Below are 19,296 nucleotides of genomic sequence, written 5' to 3' on the forward strand. Positions count from 1 at the left end.
TAATTGGTATTAATCCTGGCTCCGCCTCATGTCTTCTGTGTGATCTTGGGCAAGTCACGTCACTTCTCTGGGCCTGTTCTATCATCTGTAAAATGGTAGTTCAGAGTGTGAACTTTTTGTGAGACAGGGACTATGTCAAACCTGACTAACTTGAATCTACCCCAGGGCTTAGAACAGTGCTTGGCAAGTAGCACTTAACCCCCCATCTCGGGATCGCACCTGGAGAGTTTCCAGTCCTCTACCAGTTTTGACTACAGGAGGGAGAGTGAAGCAGAAGCCTACTCCTTCCATTCCTAGCTTGGGCAGTGGCTAGCGAGTGGAAGGCCATCTGCTACAAGTCAAAACTCTCCTTTGCTGCGCAGCAGTGGCGTGGGAGAGAGTCGAGGGTGGAGACTCAATTTACTCTGTGGAAGAAGGCAAAGGTAAATCACTGCCATAATTTTACCAAGAAAACTCTATGGATCCACTACCAGAATGATTGCCGACTGCCGTGGGGTGTTCTGTGAGAGATGCATCCAGGGAGTCACTATGGATCAGAGATTACTTAATAATAATAATAATTGTGGCATTTTTAAAGCACTTACTATGTGCTATGCACTATACTAAGCACTGGGGTGAATACAAGCAAATCGTGTTGGACACAGCTCCTGTGGCACACGGGGTTCACAGTCTTATTCCCCATTTTACAGATGAGGTAACCGAGGCAGAGAGAAGTGAACTGACTTGCCCAAGGCCATACAGCAGACAAGTGGCAGAGCAGGGATTAGAATCTATGACCTTCTGACTCCCAGGCCCTTAATCTATCCACTCCGACTTGACAGCATAAGACAAGTAGCATAATTTATTATTATTACTAGGCTCTAGTCTCTCCAGAAATAAATGGTTCCATGAGTAGAGAACTTTTGTGAGTGTTTCTCATCCCTGCTGCTCACTGTAGTCTGCCAGGAACGTGATGGACAGGGAGAAGAGAGTGTGAGGGATTTTGTGTGGGTCACTCACACCATACTCACACTCTCTGCTGAGCTTCTGGACTGGACAGGCAACACGTACATAGCCTGGGGTTCTCCCAAGATGTCAGGGCCTTGGTCTCATTTGATCGGGTTATGTAATCGAACAGGAGCATCACTGAGCTGGCCATGAAGCGGGTGCAAGACAAGATGTAGGGGTCCCATGGCACCAAGACAGACATTAGAGTCTCAATTCCCATCCAGTTATTTTTGGGAAATGTTAAGGGTGACCTTTTCCAAGTATCATTTGTGGACTGATGTAAGCAGTTTCCAAATAATTAAGCACCCCTAAAATGAACCCCATTCAAGGAGGAGGTAATCGTCACGAAGTGCCTGCTTTAATCATCCATTCTACGCACTAGACACCGGGGAAGAGCTTGTTGTTTCTTGCTCTTCTGGAGCTTGCCACTCGCTGGTTTCAATGAACCAAATGTCACGAAATCAGAACTCATTTCAAGGCTCTCATTCGAGTTGAGAGAAAAAAAAAAATCACCGCTGGCAGCCTAGCTGGCAGGCTCCAAATCTCTCCCTCCCAGGGCTCGGGACAGAGTCATTTGACCGAGGAAGCTGTGTTCCCCAGAATTCGCTCATTCAGCGTGTACCAGCTCAACGAGAGGCTGTTTAGAACCACAGCACAGCTTGGACCACATTCAAGCTCTAGGAAGAGCCAGTGCATCATAAAAAGAGGACCAGGGAGGCCTAAAAAGAGGTCATAATAGCAACTTGCCCAGATGATCAAATTACATTTTCCTCTTTTAACAGTTAGACATTTGCAAGGACACAATTTGGAGGTGCCTTTGGGTCCCATTGAATCCCTATGTAGAAACTGAACTTTCCCTAATAAAGATCAGATTCCCCCCTAGGGAATTTTGTACTTGGAGTTACATGGAATGAGAATCTGGCCTGAAAGGGAATCTGGGTTTGAATACCGCATTGTGTTTGCTTCATGCCAGCTGACGGAGACTCATAGAAAAAGTTTCCCCAAACCTCGCCCACTGCAAAACGGGCTTCGTTATACACAAAATTTAGCCATGAATATATGAAATGTTATTGGCCTGGGTGTTAGCTTCCTTTCAGGATCATTTATTTTAGTTGCATGGGTAAATTCTCATGCATTTACTGGGCCCGCCTTCTACTGCTTTTGGTGGTTCATCTCCAGCATTACTGTTGAGTTAGAATCAACATTAACTAGCGCGAAGGGATCACTGATAGCAAAGTCCTAAAGAAGAGAGAGTCTAGGAGGATATCTCACATTTGCTGCACACATCACTGCTGGGCAGGATTCATGTGGAAGAAAGGATGATGCTGGGATATGCAAGCAGCTGTGGAAGGATTGAATGAGGTAGAGAGGTTGCAAGATCTGTGAGCAAAAGAAAACAGGAGAAAAAGAAAGCAGAGCGAAGAAAATGAGGTTGGACTGTGTCCAACCTGATTATCTTGTATCCACCCCAGTGCTTAGAACAGTGCCTGGCACATAGTAAGCTCTTAACAAGAATCATCATTATTAAACACTATCTGGATACACTGGGGACAACTGCAAGCCACATGGCAGAGCCATGGCACGCAAACACAAACCAACGTAGCACACAGATGCTGTGGCTCCTTTAAAGCAAGAATTCATGAGGTGAAGAGGAAAGTCTATAAACAATGTACCTACAGGGGATGGGGATAACCTCAGTGCAGAGCACAACCTTCAGATTCATTCAATAGTATTTACTGAGTGCTTACTATGTGCAGAGCACTGTACTAAGCGCTTGGAACGTACAAATCGGCAACAGATGCAAGCAGTGGGACATGGCCTGCTCTTTTTTCTAGTCTAGGCACTCCATTCCAAGTGCCTTTTCACTTGGATTTGTACTTTTTATTTATCCAAACCTCAGTACTTACATTCATATCCATAATTCATTTTACAGTTTGTCTCCCGCTCTAGACTGTAAGCTCCTTGAGGGCAGGGTACATGTCTATCGACTCTGGTATACTATACTCTTCTAAGTGCTTAGGGCAGTGCTCTGCACAGTAATGCTCAATAAATAACACTGATCAGTTGACTTAGGCAAAACATACGGTCTGAGATAAGAGCAGAGTTGCTTTTCCATGGTATTTGTTAAGCGCTTACTATGTGCCAGTCGCTATTCTAAGAGCTGGGGTAGACACAAGCTAATCAGGTTGGACACAGCCTCTGTCCACATAGGGCTCACTGTCTTAATCCCCCTTTTACAGATGAGGAAACTGAGACCCAGAGAATTTAAGTGACTTGTCCAAGGTCACACAGCCAGTATGCAACGGGGCCGAGATTAGAACCCAGGTTTTTCAGACTCTCAGGCCCACACTCTAACCCTAGGCCATGTTGCTTGAATTTGAAGTCCAAATGTGCGGGTGTGTTTGCGTGTGTGTTTTCGTGTTTATGTAGACCTAGCAGAGCGGCAGGGCTGTAGGCACAGAAACATCGTAGTTGCTCTAATAACTGATACATTGCACGGTTCAGCCCTGCAAATGAAGGAAATGGAGTTTCTCGCAAGTTAGATTATGGAAGGATCAACAGAGGCAAGAGTTCCTTGGAGGAGGAAAATACTTAATTCTATACAAAATTAGAGTAAAAGGAAAGTTGAATAGTTGTAGATTTGAAAAGTGCTTTAAGAGATTCAAGAGACTCAGTTCCTTAAAAACTCAACCATATACCCTTGAAAGAATTCCACACATAGTCCCAAGAAAGCACCCATTTAGAATTGTGAGTAGGAAGCTTTGAACTGTCCCGATCATGTTTACTATGTAATTGTAATCTCTCTTTGCCTTGCATTTATTCAACTGTGTGCTCAGCAGTACATAACACTTTTTCCTGCCCTTTAATCAGGGGAGCTGTCTCTCATTTCTAATTCATATTTACCACATTTCTGCTCCTGACCAGGATGATAAGGTGCCATTCAGACGAGAATTTTCCATTCTTCAGTAGAATTCTTACAATATGATCGAAACGGTCCTCCGAGGTAGAGAAGCGAGCCTTAGATGCACAGGCATAACTAGCAACCGATCTATCTCGATGAATGCTACTTGTTACTCCAAATCAGAAACGAAAGAGAGACTTCTGGAATGTTTAGGTGGAGCATACAGGGAAGGAACTGGGAAAGATGCAGTCTTCACAAATTACCACTAAGGGTAATTTGTGCAGTGAGCTTAGTGAAACTGAACAGTCTGGTTTCACGATCAACTCCCAGATTTTCCTGGTGAAATCTGTCATTGAATTTATTTCTGTAGAAAAAACTCCCTGGATCTAATGAATGCATAAGAAAAATTTAAATAATCCTTTTAGAGTCAGACCATGTTAAAACAGCTGTTTTCCAAGGAGACTAACAACGAGAAAGAAGTGTGATAGAGGTGCCTGATAATTAAATACTATTTAATGGGTGCTTACTCTCTGTTAGCTATTTGCTTCTCTTGATATTTCTGAACAATGGCCCTCAGTGTAGAAATGATGAGGGGAATGTGAACATTAGAGCAGATGAAAACTTGGCATGTCTCTCCCTTAGGCCATTCTATTTACATAAATCACTGTGGCTCACTGGAAAGAGGATGGACCTGGGAGTCAGAGCACCTGATAGCTGTGTGATCTTGGGCAAATCATTTAACTTATCTAGGTCTCAGTTTTCTAATCTGTAAAATGGGAACTAAATACCAGTTCATTCATTCAATAGTATTTATTGAGCATTTGTTATGTGCAGAGCACTCTACTAAGCGCTTGGAATGTACAATTCAGGAACAGATAAAGACAATCCCTGCCCAATGATGGGCTCAGAGTCTAAACAGGGGAGACAGACAGCAAAGCAAAACAGAACAAAACAAAAGAAGACAACATCATCAAGATAAATAGAATCAAGGAGATATACACCTCATTAACAAAATTAATAGGGTAATAAATAATATATACAAATGAGCACAGTGCTGAGGGGAGGGGAAGGAGGAAGAGGAGAGGGTGGGATGGGGGAGAGGAGAGGGAGCAGAGGGTAAGAGGGAGCTCAGTCTGGGAAGGCCTCCTGGAGGAGATGAGCTCTCAGTAGGGCTTTGAAGAGAGTTAGATTGGCAGATGTGAGGAGGGAGGGCATTCCAGGACAGCAGCAGGACGTGGGCCAGGGTTCAGTGGAGGGATAGGTGTGAACGGGGGATTGTGAGGAGGTGAGCGGCAGAGGAGCGGAGAAAATGGGGTGGGCAGTAGAAAGAGAGAAGGGAGGTGAGGTAGGAGGGGGCAAAATGATGGAGACCTTTGAAGCCAAGAGTGAGGAGTTTTTATTTCGTGCAAAGGTTGATAGGCAACCACTGGAAGTTTTTGAGGAGGGGAGTGACATGCCCAGAGCATTTCTGTAGGAAGATGGTCCAGGAAGTGGAATGAAGAATAGACTGGAGTGGGAAGAGGCAGGAGGAAGGGAGATCCGAGAGGAGGCTGACACAATAATCAAGTCAGGATATTATGGGAGCTTGTGCCAGCACGATAGCCGTTTGGATGGAGAGGAAAGGGTGGACCTTAGACCACTACTCTCCCCATTTTCGAAGCCTTAAATAACCAGTCTCTTCCAAGAGGCCTTCCACGATTGAGACCTCTTTTCCCCTACTCCCTCTCCCTGCCGCATCACCTCTGCACTTCGAGGTTCATGTAACCTTTAAGCATTTGGTATTTACTCCACCCTCAGCCCTGCATATGTACATTCCTGGCATTTCTTTCCTTTAATATCTGTCTCCCCTCTTGTCTATAAGCTTCCTGTGGGCAGGAAATGTGTCTAATTCTATTGTATTCTCCCAAATGTTTCATATGAAACTCTGCTTGCAGTAAGCCCTCAATAAATACGATGGATTGATATTACTGGAGAGTTTGGTAAGTTATCATGCACCTGTAGAGATTGATGTTTTCTGAATCTTGATATTTTCTGAATCCTGATATTTACTTATAAGACTTTACGTTCCAGAAGATCTCCATGTGTCATTCTAAAAAAAAAAAAAAAAACTGCAGTAGGAGTGTTTTGCGCAAGACCTGGTTGTTTGTCCATGTTAAACAAGACTTTGTACACAATATTGAAGGCTTTTGACAATGGGACTCAAGGTTTTTTATACTTTTCTGTCAAAAAGATGGCAAACTCAGCCGTGTTATCCACAGACTGCAACGTTTCTATAGCCTTGCCAAAGCCTAATTTAGTAATACTTGCTCTAGTGGCATTTTTGAACTGACACTGCTATGACATGTCTGATGCTGTCATTTTCAGTTCTGGGCTCTAATGAATGACTGATTTTCTTTGGCATGTTTAAGACTTTACCATCATTAGTTTCAAGTCTGAAAGTTCTTTCCAAAGGCTTTGCCCAGATGGTAGCACTTGCTACTATTCTCTCCTGTTGGTCATCTTGTTAAGTTTTCTGTTAGCCTTCTGAGAGCAATTCATCTAATAGAAATGTTTTGTGAAATAGGATTGTCAGTTTCAGATGTGGTGCAGAATAGCTCACTGGGTGGTGCAATTATTTACAGTTGGAAACGTGTTGAGTAGAACCCTATTGTAATAAGCATCTCTAAAGCCAGAGAGACAGAATTTCAGAGGACAAACCCTTTTAAAACCAAATTATTCATTTCATTTCCCATGTTTCAAGTGATTATTTTAAAACCATTATTCAGACTAAATGGATTTCCTTTGTCTTAATTGTTAATATAATTAACTACACTCCAATATCTGCTAGTTTGAACAATAATAATATACATTAATGAGTTTTATGCTAATCTTTATCCTCAGACATCAATTTTGCAGATAAATGCACATGAAAATATGACATTGCTCCCCCTACTAGAAACTTGTGGTAATATTTGTTTGTTTTCCTTACTCACCCAATAAACTAACACATTAATAGGTTGTGGTCAAAGTAATAGTGATGATTATGGTATTTGTTAAACTCTGACTGTGTGCCAAGCATTGCACTACATGCTCAGGTAGATACATTAAAAACACATTAGACACAGTCCCTGCCCCACATGGGTCTCCTAGTCTAATAGGTATTTCATCCCTGTTTTCAGAATAAGGAAACTGAGGCACAGGGAAATTAAATGACTTGATTAAAATGCAGATCCCTGACTGACCTGACTTCCTTGCCTTCTGTCTCTCCCCAGTCCAGTCAGTACTTCGCTCTGTTGCCAGGATCATGTTTCTACAAAAATAAGCTCAGTCCATGTTTCCCTACTCCTCAAGAACCTCCACATCTACATCACATTGAAACTCCTTACCACCAACTGTAAAGCAGTCAATCACCTTGCCCTCTCCTATCCCACTTCACTGCTCTTCTGCTACAAACCGGCCCACTCTGCTCCTCTAATGCCAACCTACTCACTGCCCACGATCTTGTCACGAACTTGGAGTCAGAAGGTCATGGATTCTAATTCCAGCTCTGCAAATTGTCTGCTGTGTGACCTTGAGCAAGTCACTTCACTCTCTGGGCCTCAGTTCCCTCACCTGTAAAATGGGGATTGAGACTGTGAAGACTGTGACTGGATAGGGACCGTGTCCAACCCAGTTTGCTGGTATCCACCCCGGCGCTTAGTACAATGTATCTACCAACTCTGTTAATTATTATTATGGCATTTGTAAAGGGCTTACTATGTGCCAGGCACTCTACTAAGCACTGGGGAAAATACAATTTAATCATGTTGGACATAGTACATGTCCCTAATGAGGCTCACAGTCCTAATTTCCATTTTACATATGAAGTAACTTAAGCCCAGAGAAGTGAAATGATATGCCCAAGGTCACACAGCAGACAGGTGGCAGAGCTGGGATTAGAACCCAGGTTCTTCTGACTCCAGGCCCAGGCTTTTATACACTATACAAAACTGCTTCTCTAGTCTTGTTATAGTATACTCTCCCAAGTGCTTAGTATAATACAGCATATGGTAAGCACTCCAAAATTACTATTGACTAATTGAATGATTGATTTCCACTCAGCCATATGGTTTCATCAGCCTACTCCTACATCTCAACTAATTCCATAATAATAATGTTGGTATTTGTTAAGCGCTTACTATATGCAGAGCAATGTTCTAAGCGCTGGGGTAGATACAGGGTACAGGGTACATGAGGCTCACAGTCCTTCATCCTCATTTTACAGATGAGGGAACTGAGGCCCAGAGAAGTGAAGTGACTTGCCCACAGTCACACAGCTGACAAGTGGCGGAGCCGGGATTCAAACCCATGACCTCTGACTCCCAAGCCCGGGCTCTTTCCACTGAGCCATGCTGTTTCCCCATAAGAGCTATACATTATCTGGATTCATTCAGAAGCAGTGTGGCCTAGCAGATAGACCACGGGCCTGAGAATCAGAAGGAACTGGGGTCTAATGCTGACTCTACCACATGTCTGCTGTGTGACTTTGGGCAAATCAGTTCACTTCTCTATGCTCCAGTTATCTCATCTCTAAAATGGGGTTTAAGACTGTGAGCCCCACATGGGGAAGGGACTCTGTCCAGCCTGATTTGCTTTTCTCTACCCCAGCACTTAGTATAGTGCCTGGTACATAGTAAGCTCTTAACAAATATTTAAAAAACAAAACAAAGCAACAACAATAAAGGCTTATAAAAAGATAGGACCTAATCAGTTAAACCACCATCATTCCTTATCATGCAGTTCTGTACATAACTGAAAGTTACTTTAGGTTAGTCCATTGGCCTTATTTCAGCAAAGATGTGGCTTGAGTCAAGAAAACAGGCCAAGAGACGTGGGTTTGAGTGGGAAAAGGAAAAGCAGGATGGAACAAAAAAGATGTGGGGTGCCTCAAGGGTAAAGCACCTGAACCACTGGGATATGCATTTTAGCGTACACTTTCCTGGGGGCAATATTGCTGTTTAAAAATTCATTTATCAGATAAATACAATTGTTTGCCATCAGGAGCGTGGCTCAGTGGAAAGAGCACGGGCTTTGGAGTCAGGGCTCATGAGTTCAAATCCCAGCTCTGCCACTTGTCAGTTGTGTGACTGTGGGCAAGTCACTTAACTTCTCTGTGCCTCAGTTCCCTCATCTGTAAAATGGGGATTAAGACTGTGAGCCCCACGTGGGACAACCTGATTCCCCTTTGTCTACCCTAGCGCTTAGAACAGTGCTCTGCACATAGTAAGCGCTTAACAAATACCAACATTATTATTATTATTCCTTTTGGTTTACCAGGACGAAAGAAGCAGGGAGTTGCATGGGCCATGATGGTGAACCTTCGTCAGGGATGTTTTGGAAGGTCGGCTGCACACATGGCATGCACAGTCCAAGAGGAATGGTGAGCAGGAATCTTTGGTGCCCCTAGGACAGGTTCTATGGCTGAACCACCTGAGTGGTGTGATCAAACAATTCCAATTGTATACCTGATAATAACAATAGTTATAGTATTTGTTCAGCATTTACTATATGCACTGTTTGGCACTGTGCTAAGCACTGGGATAGATTCAATAGCAGCAGATTGGACACAGTTCCCGTTCTACAAGTGAGTTTCACAGCCTAAGAGGGAAGAACAGGTATTTTACCCTCATTTAACAGATGAGGTACTGAGGCAGAGAGAACTTAAGTGACATGCCCAAGGTTACACAGCAGAACAGTCTTAATCCTCATTTGGCAGAAGAGGTAACTGAGGCACAGAGATGTTAAGTGACTTGCTCGAGGACACAGAGCAGACAAGTGGCAGAGCCAGGGTTAGAACACTGGTCCTCTAACTCCCTGACCTGACCTACACTACCAGAGTTGGGAGTGTAATTGAATGCAGCCCAAGTAATTGACTGATGCCAGACAACCACACTGATATCCACTGCATTATATTTATGTGCCCCAAATGTTTCTGATCATTCACTTACTTGTGTAAAAATTGTAGATTTAAATTTACTTTTTAATGCCACATTAACAAACTTTTTCTATAGAATGTGCCACGAGCAGAAAAACCAAACTCCTATATCTTCCACTGTTCCAACGTCTTATTACTTTTGTTTGGTATACCTTAAAACAATGCAGAGAAACTGAACGAGATCCAGAGAGAATGTTAATAATGATTTAAGGGATGGAGAATGTGTCCTTTATAAGAAAGTTAAAGAAATGGTAGTGGATTAGTCTAAAAAGGAGAAGGCTAAAGGATGATTAATACTTACCTTCAAGTTGATGAAGGCAGCTTATGGAGGGGATGCTTATGAGTTGCCCTTTGTGTCCACTGAAGACTTAAGGAAAGGTTGTGAGCGTAATAAAAGCAGGAGATATTTTGATTGAACACAAGGAAGAATCGTCCCACCATCAAAGTGGAAGAGTTCTGAAATGAACTGTGAAGGATGATTGTGGAGTCTGCATCATTGGAGCTCTCCGTGATCTCTCTCTGACTGCCTATTTTGTTTCTTACCTGAAAAGTTGGGGTTAGAGAAAAGGAATCCAATTATTACTGAAGCCCCACTGAGGACTGGAATCTTGGATCTCCCCTCTCTGCCCTCCCTCTCCCGTTTTTTTCTTTTTTAATAGTATTTGTTAAGCACTTACTTTGTGCCAGGCACTGAAATAAACACAGGAATAGATGCAAGTTAATTGGGTTGAATACAGTCCGTGACCCACATGGGGCTCCCAGTCTTAATCCTCATTTGGCAGATGAGGTAACTGAGGCACAGAGAAGTTAAGTGACTTGCTCGAGGACACAGAGCCGACAAGTAGCAGAGCCAGGATTAGAACACAGGTCCTCTAACACCCTGACCTGGCCTTTACACTACACTCCACTGCTTCGTGCTTCTTTCCAATTCATGCTCTTCTCTTTGCCTAGGCTAAATTTCTTTCCACTCCCCACTCTTGCCTCTCTCCTAATGTGGAAATGTCTTCCCTGGATTTCCCAAACTTTGGCCTTCCCTTCCTTTAAAACCTTACTCAGGGTTCATTTCTCTCAGGAAGGCTTCCTGATTAACACCCTGTTAAGTCACAGCAGCCAACACTCTCTGCTTTGGTACTTACATAAATATAAGTAAATAAATAATAAATATATACTTACATTTATGTAAGTACTGTGAGTATGTGGGAAGCAGCATGGCGTAGTGGATAGAGCACAAGCCTGGGAGTCCGCAGATCATGTGTTCTAAACCCAATTACACTGCTTGTCTGCTGTTTGGTCTTGGGCAAGTCACTTCACTTCTCTGTGCTTCAGTTACCTGATCTGTGAAATGGGGATTAAGACTGTAAGCCCCATGTGGGACAGGAACTGTGTCCCACCCAATTTGCTTGTATACACCGCAGTGCTTAGTACAGTGCCTGGCACATAGTAAGCGCTTAACAAATACCATAATTATTATATCATTTGTTTTCCTTCGGGCACTTCTTTTGGTCAGGAAAATAGATCCTTTGCTTGCAATCCCCCATCAGTACCTAGTTCAGTGCATTATGTAAATAAGATGCTAAAGAATTGCTGATAATTGTATTTTCATTTTGCTTACAAATGAGGAGTTTAAAATGAACCTAGCTCTAAAAGCGGTTGAGATAGAGAATCAATCAATCAACAGTATTTATCAAATGCTTTCAGTATTTATCAAGCCCTCTATTAGGCACTTTGGAGAGTAAAACATAAGAGAGTAGGTAGACACATTCTCTGCCCTGTACCAGCATGTTCCTGGCACTGGCATACTGGGCTAGAGTTTGAGCTCTTTTGAGCTGTGTGATAGAAATTCAGGTGAGACCTTCAGTGACATTTCTGGACTGTCCTGTAGCCCTGTTTCAGGATACGGCTTGACCACAACAATCACTTCATGAGCCCTCATACTAGGAGCGTCTACATTAAAAACGTCCTTTCACCATTTTCTCTAACAAGAGTCTTTTGTGGCTCATTTCTTAGTCCTCATTAAAGCATCCTATCTGTCCTCTACTGCATCTAGAGTCTAAAACACAAAACACTTTCCAAACAGTGCCACGTGTTACCTTAAATGCCAGGTTCTTCCAGCAATTGAACTACCAACTAACTGGGATTATATCATCATTCCACAGCAAGGGAGGAGGGGAGTTTTAAGAGAATTTATCAAAATAATTATAGGAGAATAGTTTCATTAAAAAAAATAAATTGGGATAATTAGAATAGAATCATAACTCTTTCACAAGTGCTCCTGCACACACTCCATCCTTGTTTCCTTTAACGATTTGACATTCAGTTAAAATTAAGTACTGCTTCTGGAGTGAGGAAAAAATTCTGATTTACTGTTCCATTTGATTCTTAGCTCTATGAGAAATGATGTCAAATGACTGGCTTTTAGGGACAGATTCTCTCTCTTAACCTTGGTGAATTGTCCCTTCTGCTTCCGCATCTAAATAATGCTGAAATATGGACAAGACAAGTAATCTTGTCAAAGCATAACCAAGAGCGTCTTTCCTACAGGACAATAGATCCTCAAAATCAAAGTTAAAAGGAACAAGTGTTGGAGGAGTTACAAGAGTCTAATAGGATTTGTCAGTCATAATAAAACTTTGAACATTTATAGCTCCTTTTGTTGGAAGCTCTCAACTTCTTTTCAACCTTTAATTACCTGCTAGCTCACAACCTCACAAAGGGGGATGAAGATATCATTTGGGTAATGTGCTCGGAGCTCCTTTTCAGGCAGGCAGTTAGGATCTGACAAATGTTACTAGTTGATGCCGCTGTTCGACTCTGACATGGGGAGACCTTATTTATTCATTCATTCATTCATTCAATAGTATTTATTGAGTGCTTACTTTGTGCAGAGCACTGTACTAAGCTCTTGGAACGTACAAATTGGTAACAGATAGAGACCGTCCCTGCCCTTTGAGGGGCTTACATTCTAATCGGAAGAGACAGACAGACAAAAACAGTAGCAATAAATAGAATCAAGAACAATAAATAGAATCAAGACCTTAACATCAGCAGCAGCAGAAGCATAGTCCTCCCAATTTCCATTCTGCAGAGGGTTGAGAGAAGAGGGAAAACTGGGGTTCTAGGCCCAAATCCAGTTACCGATTCCATGTTTTACCTCTGGGGTTCCCAGGTAGAGGCAAAAGAAAGGTACATCTGACCCCCTGGTTGATCAGTCTTACCTCCAACGTGCTCAGGGTTGGGCATTTCCCTATCCTAGTAGCCCCTTCTGGGGGAATCCCAAAAGAGGGCCTGAGAGGTGAGCTGTGTTATTCTTGGTATGCCTCATATGCTTGGTGACTCTAGGCTGTAAGCTCGTTCCTGGCAGGGAACTTGTCCATCAATTCTGTCATATTGTATTTCCCCAAGCATTTAGTACATTGCTCGGCACACAGGAAGCATTTCATAATAATAATAATAATAATAATGCTGGTATTTGTTAAGCGCTTACTATGTGCCAAGCATTGTTCTAAGCACTGGGGTGGGTACAAGGTAATCAGGTTGTCTCACATGGGGCTCATAGACGTAATCCCCATTTTACAGATGAGGTAACTGAGGCACAGAGAAGTGAAGTGACTTGCCCATAGTCACACAGCTGACAAGTGGTGGAGCTGGGATTAGAACCCATGACCTCTGACTCCCAGGCCTGGGCTCTTTCCACTGAGCCATGCTGCTTCTCTAATTAGATATCACTGATTGACTGATCGATTGTTAGGGCAGTTGATTTATTCAAATGTCTCCCTAAAAGCAGGAGTGTGGCAGTAGGACTGTGGCCTGGTGGAAAGAGCACAGGCCTAGGAGTCAAGGGACCTGGGTTCTAATCCTTGCTCTGCCAAATATTTGCTGTGTGACCCTGGGCAAGTTACTTAACATCTCTGTGCCTCAGTTTCCTCAATTGTAAAATGAGGATTAAATCTCACTTAGACTGTGAGCCCCATGTGGGACACAGCCTGTGTTCAACCTGATAAAATGTGAATCTACCCCAGCATTTAGAACAGTGTTCGATACATTGTAAGTGCTTAACAAATACCATAAAAAAACTAATGCCAAACCTTTCCCTCCAAATGCTTGTCCTTTCATCTACTTTACAATCTCACATCCTCTGCCTTAATGATATTTTCCTCTGGTGACCTGTCAGCACCTCATACAGAATATGTCAAAAATTGAACTTAGCTACCCTCCTAAACATTCTTCTTTCTAATAATCTTTTCTGTGTCAGGACTGCCATCATCTTTCCTGACTGACAAGTCTGCAATTTTGGTATCATCTTCAACTCTTCTCTCTCCCTCATTCACCTCCCATGTTCAACCTTTCCCTGCTAATTCTTCCTCTACAATATTTCATGGATTGGCACTTTCATCACCTCCTGGATAGTTTACTGTAAAGGTCAATTTACCAGTCCCCCTGTAACTTTCCTCTCCTGTCTTCAGCCTGTTTTGCATCCTGCTGCAGACATTCTCTTTTAAAAACCCAGTTGGGAGCTAATCACCCCTCGACTCGATATCTCTAATAGTTACCCACTTCAGCTCTAAAAAACAAACTTTTAACCACTAACTTCAAGATTCTCTCTTATCCATCTGGTGTCCTCCTGAGCCATGCCAGTTTATCAGTCAATCAACTAATGATATTTATTGAGCACTTACTATGTGCAGAGTACTGTACTAAGCACTTGGGAGAGTACAACAGAATTAGGAGAAACGTTCCCTGCCCATAACAAACTTACAGTCGAGAAGGAGACCCAGATATTAATATGAATGAAAGATTCGTAGTAAATGATTTAAACATAGGCCAATAAAGGCTGAAGGGTTGGGATAGGGAAAATATGAAAGATTGAATGATAAATTAATTACAGAACATTCACGTTCTTCAGTCTTCCCAAGCAAACTTTCCAACTGCCCCCTGTTCATGATGTCCTTCCTCTAACAAATTGCTCATGCCTTCCTACTTTCCAGGAATCCACTCACTCTGTATCTTCATCAATCTGTGTAGCCACTCACCTTCAGAGGCTTCCTTAAAAGTCACCTCCTCTGGGAAGTTTTCTCTGACTCAATCCCTTAACTTCCTGGTGTTTCCACCACCACCTCATCCAATTCACATGTACAGATTTATCCAGTTGTGATTTATTTAGTTATTTACTCAATTGTGTCTGGTCTTTCACTTTTCTAACCTATTTTATTCAATACACTTTTGGTGATTTGTGTCCATTTATTTTTCCCCATTAGGCTGTCAGCTCTTTTTCAATAAGGATCAATCCTTTATTTCTTTTGCATATTTCGCCAAGCATTTAGACGAGTGCTGTGAACAAAATAGGCAGTCAATAAATATACTTGATGATGAAGTACAGTTGAAGTAAAAAATGCACACACTTTTAAAACATAGATGTCCTTTCATTTTGTGCTTATAAATATATCTACCTCTCTCTCTCTCTCTTTTGCTTGACCTTTATATCTGGGCCCAGGTAATAAGAAGAGTTTTAAATTCCCAGTTATCCTCTCACATCTCCACATCTTCAAAAGCACAATAAAAACTGAACAGAGAGTTCAAGACACCTTTTCTCCCACAACTTGCTCAGGCCTTCCTCCTTTCCAGGAATCTACTCCCCCCTCAGCCTCATCAAACCATGTTCCCATGGATCTTCAGTGGGCTGGACATAACTCTTGCTGTTTGGGGTTTGGGGTGTCGCCCCGAGATGAGCCTTTTGACTGAACCAGCTGAAGTGACCATTCAGACCATATTTGGCAGCCAGAAAAGCAGCCCTGTCTGTTATGCAGTGCTGACAAAGATCCCTAGTCACTGTCTCCCCTCTTTTGGCCAATAAAGAGTCTTTCCCAGAACAAGTCTCTCTTTTTCAGCATCTCTTCACTCCTCAATCGGATGGCCTGACTCCATTTCCTGTATTATACCCTTAACAATAAAAGAACCGCGCCAGCCACTAGTAAGTCTGCCCCTTGGGTTACCCTTCCTATGTCTTCTCCTGTATCCTAGCAGATAATCCATCTAAAAATGAAAAATAGAAAGCTTTTAAAAATAACAAATGGAGCCTGTGGCCAAAGATCACTGAGAAGAAAAATGTCTGAAGCATCAGTAATTGCTGTAACCGCAAAGTAGATAACAGCAACACTTACTCATCTTCAGAGAGCTTTGCACCCATTAGCTAATTAGTGCTTTACTCACCCCTAGGCAGTAATCACACCTATTCCCATTTTACAGATGGGGAAGTGGATGCAGAGAGATTAAGCAATTTGTCCAAGAGCAGAAGGAAGCTGGATAAACTGAGATGAGAATTTAGTTCTTGGTTTTTATTCCTGCTGCTGCACGTTTAACTTTGCAGCTTCTGCTTTGAGAAAACGCCTCAGGAAAACTCAGATCATTTAACATTTAATAAATTTAAAAGTACTCAACCAATGCCAGCTAATTCTCTTTCAACAAGACGCGTAGAATCTGTGAATTACCACCGAAGTTGGTGACGGCTCAAATTTCACTTACAAATAGAAGAGCCAATGGGTGGAAATGAAAGCCATTTCTCTAGGTTTCTTTGCAGTTGGGGAAGCATGGGCTCAGTGGGAACGAAGGCAGATGAAAGCAAGGGTAAGTGGGAAGGAGGAATGGAGACAAAGGCTCCTTAGAGGTAAAGGGAAGAAACTTGTGACTGCGGGCTTCCTCTTGCCCAAGCAACAATGGGACAAAAAACACATTTTGAAGTTTGCTTCAGCCTATTGATGTGACACCCCCTCAGTTCTTGATGCCACTGAGAGGGTAGGATGGCAAGTGGCAAAATAGCTCTTTGCGGTTTGTAAAGTGTAAGCTGTGGCCTCATAGGATAGTGGGAGGAATTGCATGTCCACATACACCCTCCTTTCTGCCCTTATAAATCTGCCTAATCCCCTTCCCGTCCACCTAGTTCATTCCGCTGTCCATCTCAGCCCCTTTCTGTCCTTGTAAAATAAATGGTGGCATTTGTTAAGCACTTACTATGTGCAAAGCACTGTTCTAAGCGCTGGGGGATACAAGGTAATCAGGTTGTCCCACATGGGGCTCACAGTTTTAATCCCCATTTTAGAGATGAGGTAACTGAGGCACAGAGAAGTTAAGTGACTTGCCCAAAGTCACACAGCTGGCAAGTGGCGGAGCCGGGATTCGAACCCAGGAACTCTGACTCCCAAGCCCGTGCTCTTTCCACTGTACCACGCTGCTTACCCTGCTTATGCTGCTTGTAGGTCTGCCTACCCCCTTTCCTGACCTCACAGATATGTGTATCCCCACTTTCCAGGCCTCATATATTCCAAACAGACCCACCTTACACTTTCTGTGCCCGCATAGGTTCACTTAGCCCCCTTCCTGCTGTATAGGTCTATCTAGCTCTCCCAACACCCCTACACTCCTTCCTTCCTTCATTAGGGTATAAAAGCACTGTGGGAAGAGAGTGTTTTTGAGCTTATTCTTCTGTATTTCTCAAATGCCCAACTGGGTTGCTTAATAAATGCTACTGTTATTATTGCTACCCAGGGGTTTGTCTCACCCCTTTTCCTCACCTCAGAGGTCCAGCTGGATCTAATAATAATAATTACAATATTTGTTAAGCACTTACTATGTGCCAAGCACTGTTCTAAATGCTGAGGTTGATACAAGGTAATCAGGTTGTCCACATGGGGCTCACAGTCTTATTTCCCATTTTACAGACAAGGTAACTGAGGCACAAAGAAGTTAAGTGGCTTCACAAGGTCACACAGCTGACTAGTGGCAGAGCCGGGGTTAGAACCCACGTCCTCTGACTCGCAAGCCCGTGCTCTTTCCACTAAGCCAAGCTGCTGCTTCTCTGCTCTACTAGAGGTGCTGACATCTTCTCAGTATGGAAAAAGAAGTCAGATGGAATTCAGAAGAAAGGCTTCCCGGAGCTGAGGGGCCACCTGTTACTGCTTAAGATGCCAAACCACAAACTTCCCCCAGTCTCCCTCTGGGCTGGCCTGACCGTCCAGTCAATTGATTGTCCAGTGGCATTGGTGTCCTGGAAATATACAGTCTGTTCCTCTAAGGGAAAAGCAAAATAACTAAACCTTGCTTTGATATTTGATTATAAGGGTGTGTATATGTGTGTCTGTGTGCATGTGCACACTTATAAACTAAGGATGTCTTTACCCCACTGAAAGCTGTCAGCTTGGAATCTTGCCAATTTTAGAAACAGTTTTCACGCAGTTCAGTGTGATTCCTATTTGTAGGGTGGAAAAGGGAAAAATACGCCAGTAAAATTTGTTTAGAAACCTAAATGAAAGGGGCCGTTTGTCACAAGGGATTCTGATTGTCCCAGGGGATGAGAGGATCCGAACAAGTATGTCCCAAATGGAGATTAACAACTGTTCATGCTGGGTGCCCATCATGCCTGCAATTTATAGTGTGCTTTTAGCATTATTTGTCTTCTTTATCTTTCCACAGCCTTGCGAGAAAGAGAGATAGTGGTATTATCCCCATTTTACAAATGAGTATACCGAGTCACAGAGAGGTTTAGTGACTGCCCACAGTCACACAATAGGTCAGTGGCAGAGCTGGAACCAAAACCCAGGTCTTTTGAGTCCCAGCCATAGGCAATTTCCACTAATACTACTGTCCTATTACATTAAGGAAGAGCAGACCAACAAAGTACTGTATGAGGAGCACGGTGGCATTGTGGATAGAGCATGGGCCTGGGGGTCAGAAGGTCAGTTACTTCATCTGTGAACTGGGGATCAAGATTGTGAGCCTCATGTGGGACATGGACGGTGACCAAACTGATTAAAAGGACCTAGGTTCAAATCCTGGCTCTGCCACTTGCCTGTGGTATGATGTTGGGCAAATCACTTCATTTCTCTGTGCCTCAGTTACCTCACCTGTAAAATAGGGATTGAGACTCTCAGCCCCATGTGGGACAAGGAATTGTGACCAACCCAATTTGCTTGTATCCACCCCCAGTGTTTTGTTCAGTTCCTGGCACACAGTAAACGCCTAATAAGTACCCTTATTATTATTATTAGAGCATGGGCCTGGGAGTCAGAAGGTCATAGGTTCTAATCCCAGATCCATCATGTATCTGCTGCATGACCTTGGGCAAGTCATTTCACTTCTCTGTGCCTCAGTTACCTCATCTGCAAAAAATGGGGATTAAGAGTGTGACTCCAGTGTGGGACAGGAATCGTGTCCAACCTGGTTAACTTGTATCTGCCCAAGCACTTAGAATAGTGCTTGGCACATAGTAAGTGCTTAACAAGTACCATAATTATTATTATTATTATTATTTATCATAGGCTAAATTCACCCTCCAGAATCTGTTGCAGGTGATCCCCAAGGTAGCAAATCTTTCACTGAATTGTGGGTTTGCAGCTGACTGAAACAGAATTCACCACATGCTCAAGACTCCTCATCACCATTGCTACACAGCATCACCATTGGC

The 19,296-nt window shown here is 42.9% G+C and overlaps 1 non-coding gene across 1 annotated transcript; it reads left to right on the plus strand.

The window, feature by feature from the left end:
* The first annotated feature begins 201 nt into the window (after positions 1-201).
* LOC114812988 lies at positions 202-339 on the plus strand. The gene has a single exon (XR_003760601.1). It is a non-coding gene; the product is annotated as a small nucleolar RNA SNORA7 (small nucleolar RNA).
* Positions 340-19,296: the final 18,957 nt, after the last annotated feature.

This window comes from Ornithorhynchus anatinus, chromosome 6 (genome assembly GCF_004115215.2).
Source record: "Ornithorhynchus anatinus isolate Pmale09 chromosome 6, mOrnAna1.pri.v4, whole genome shotgun sequence".
Lineage (NCBI taxonomy): Eukaryota > Metazoa > Chordata > Mammalia > Monotremata > Ornithorhynchidae > Ornithorhynchus > Ornithorhynchus anatinus.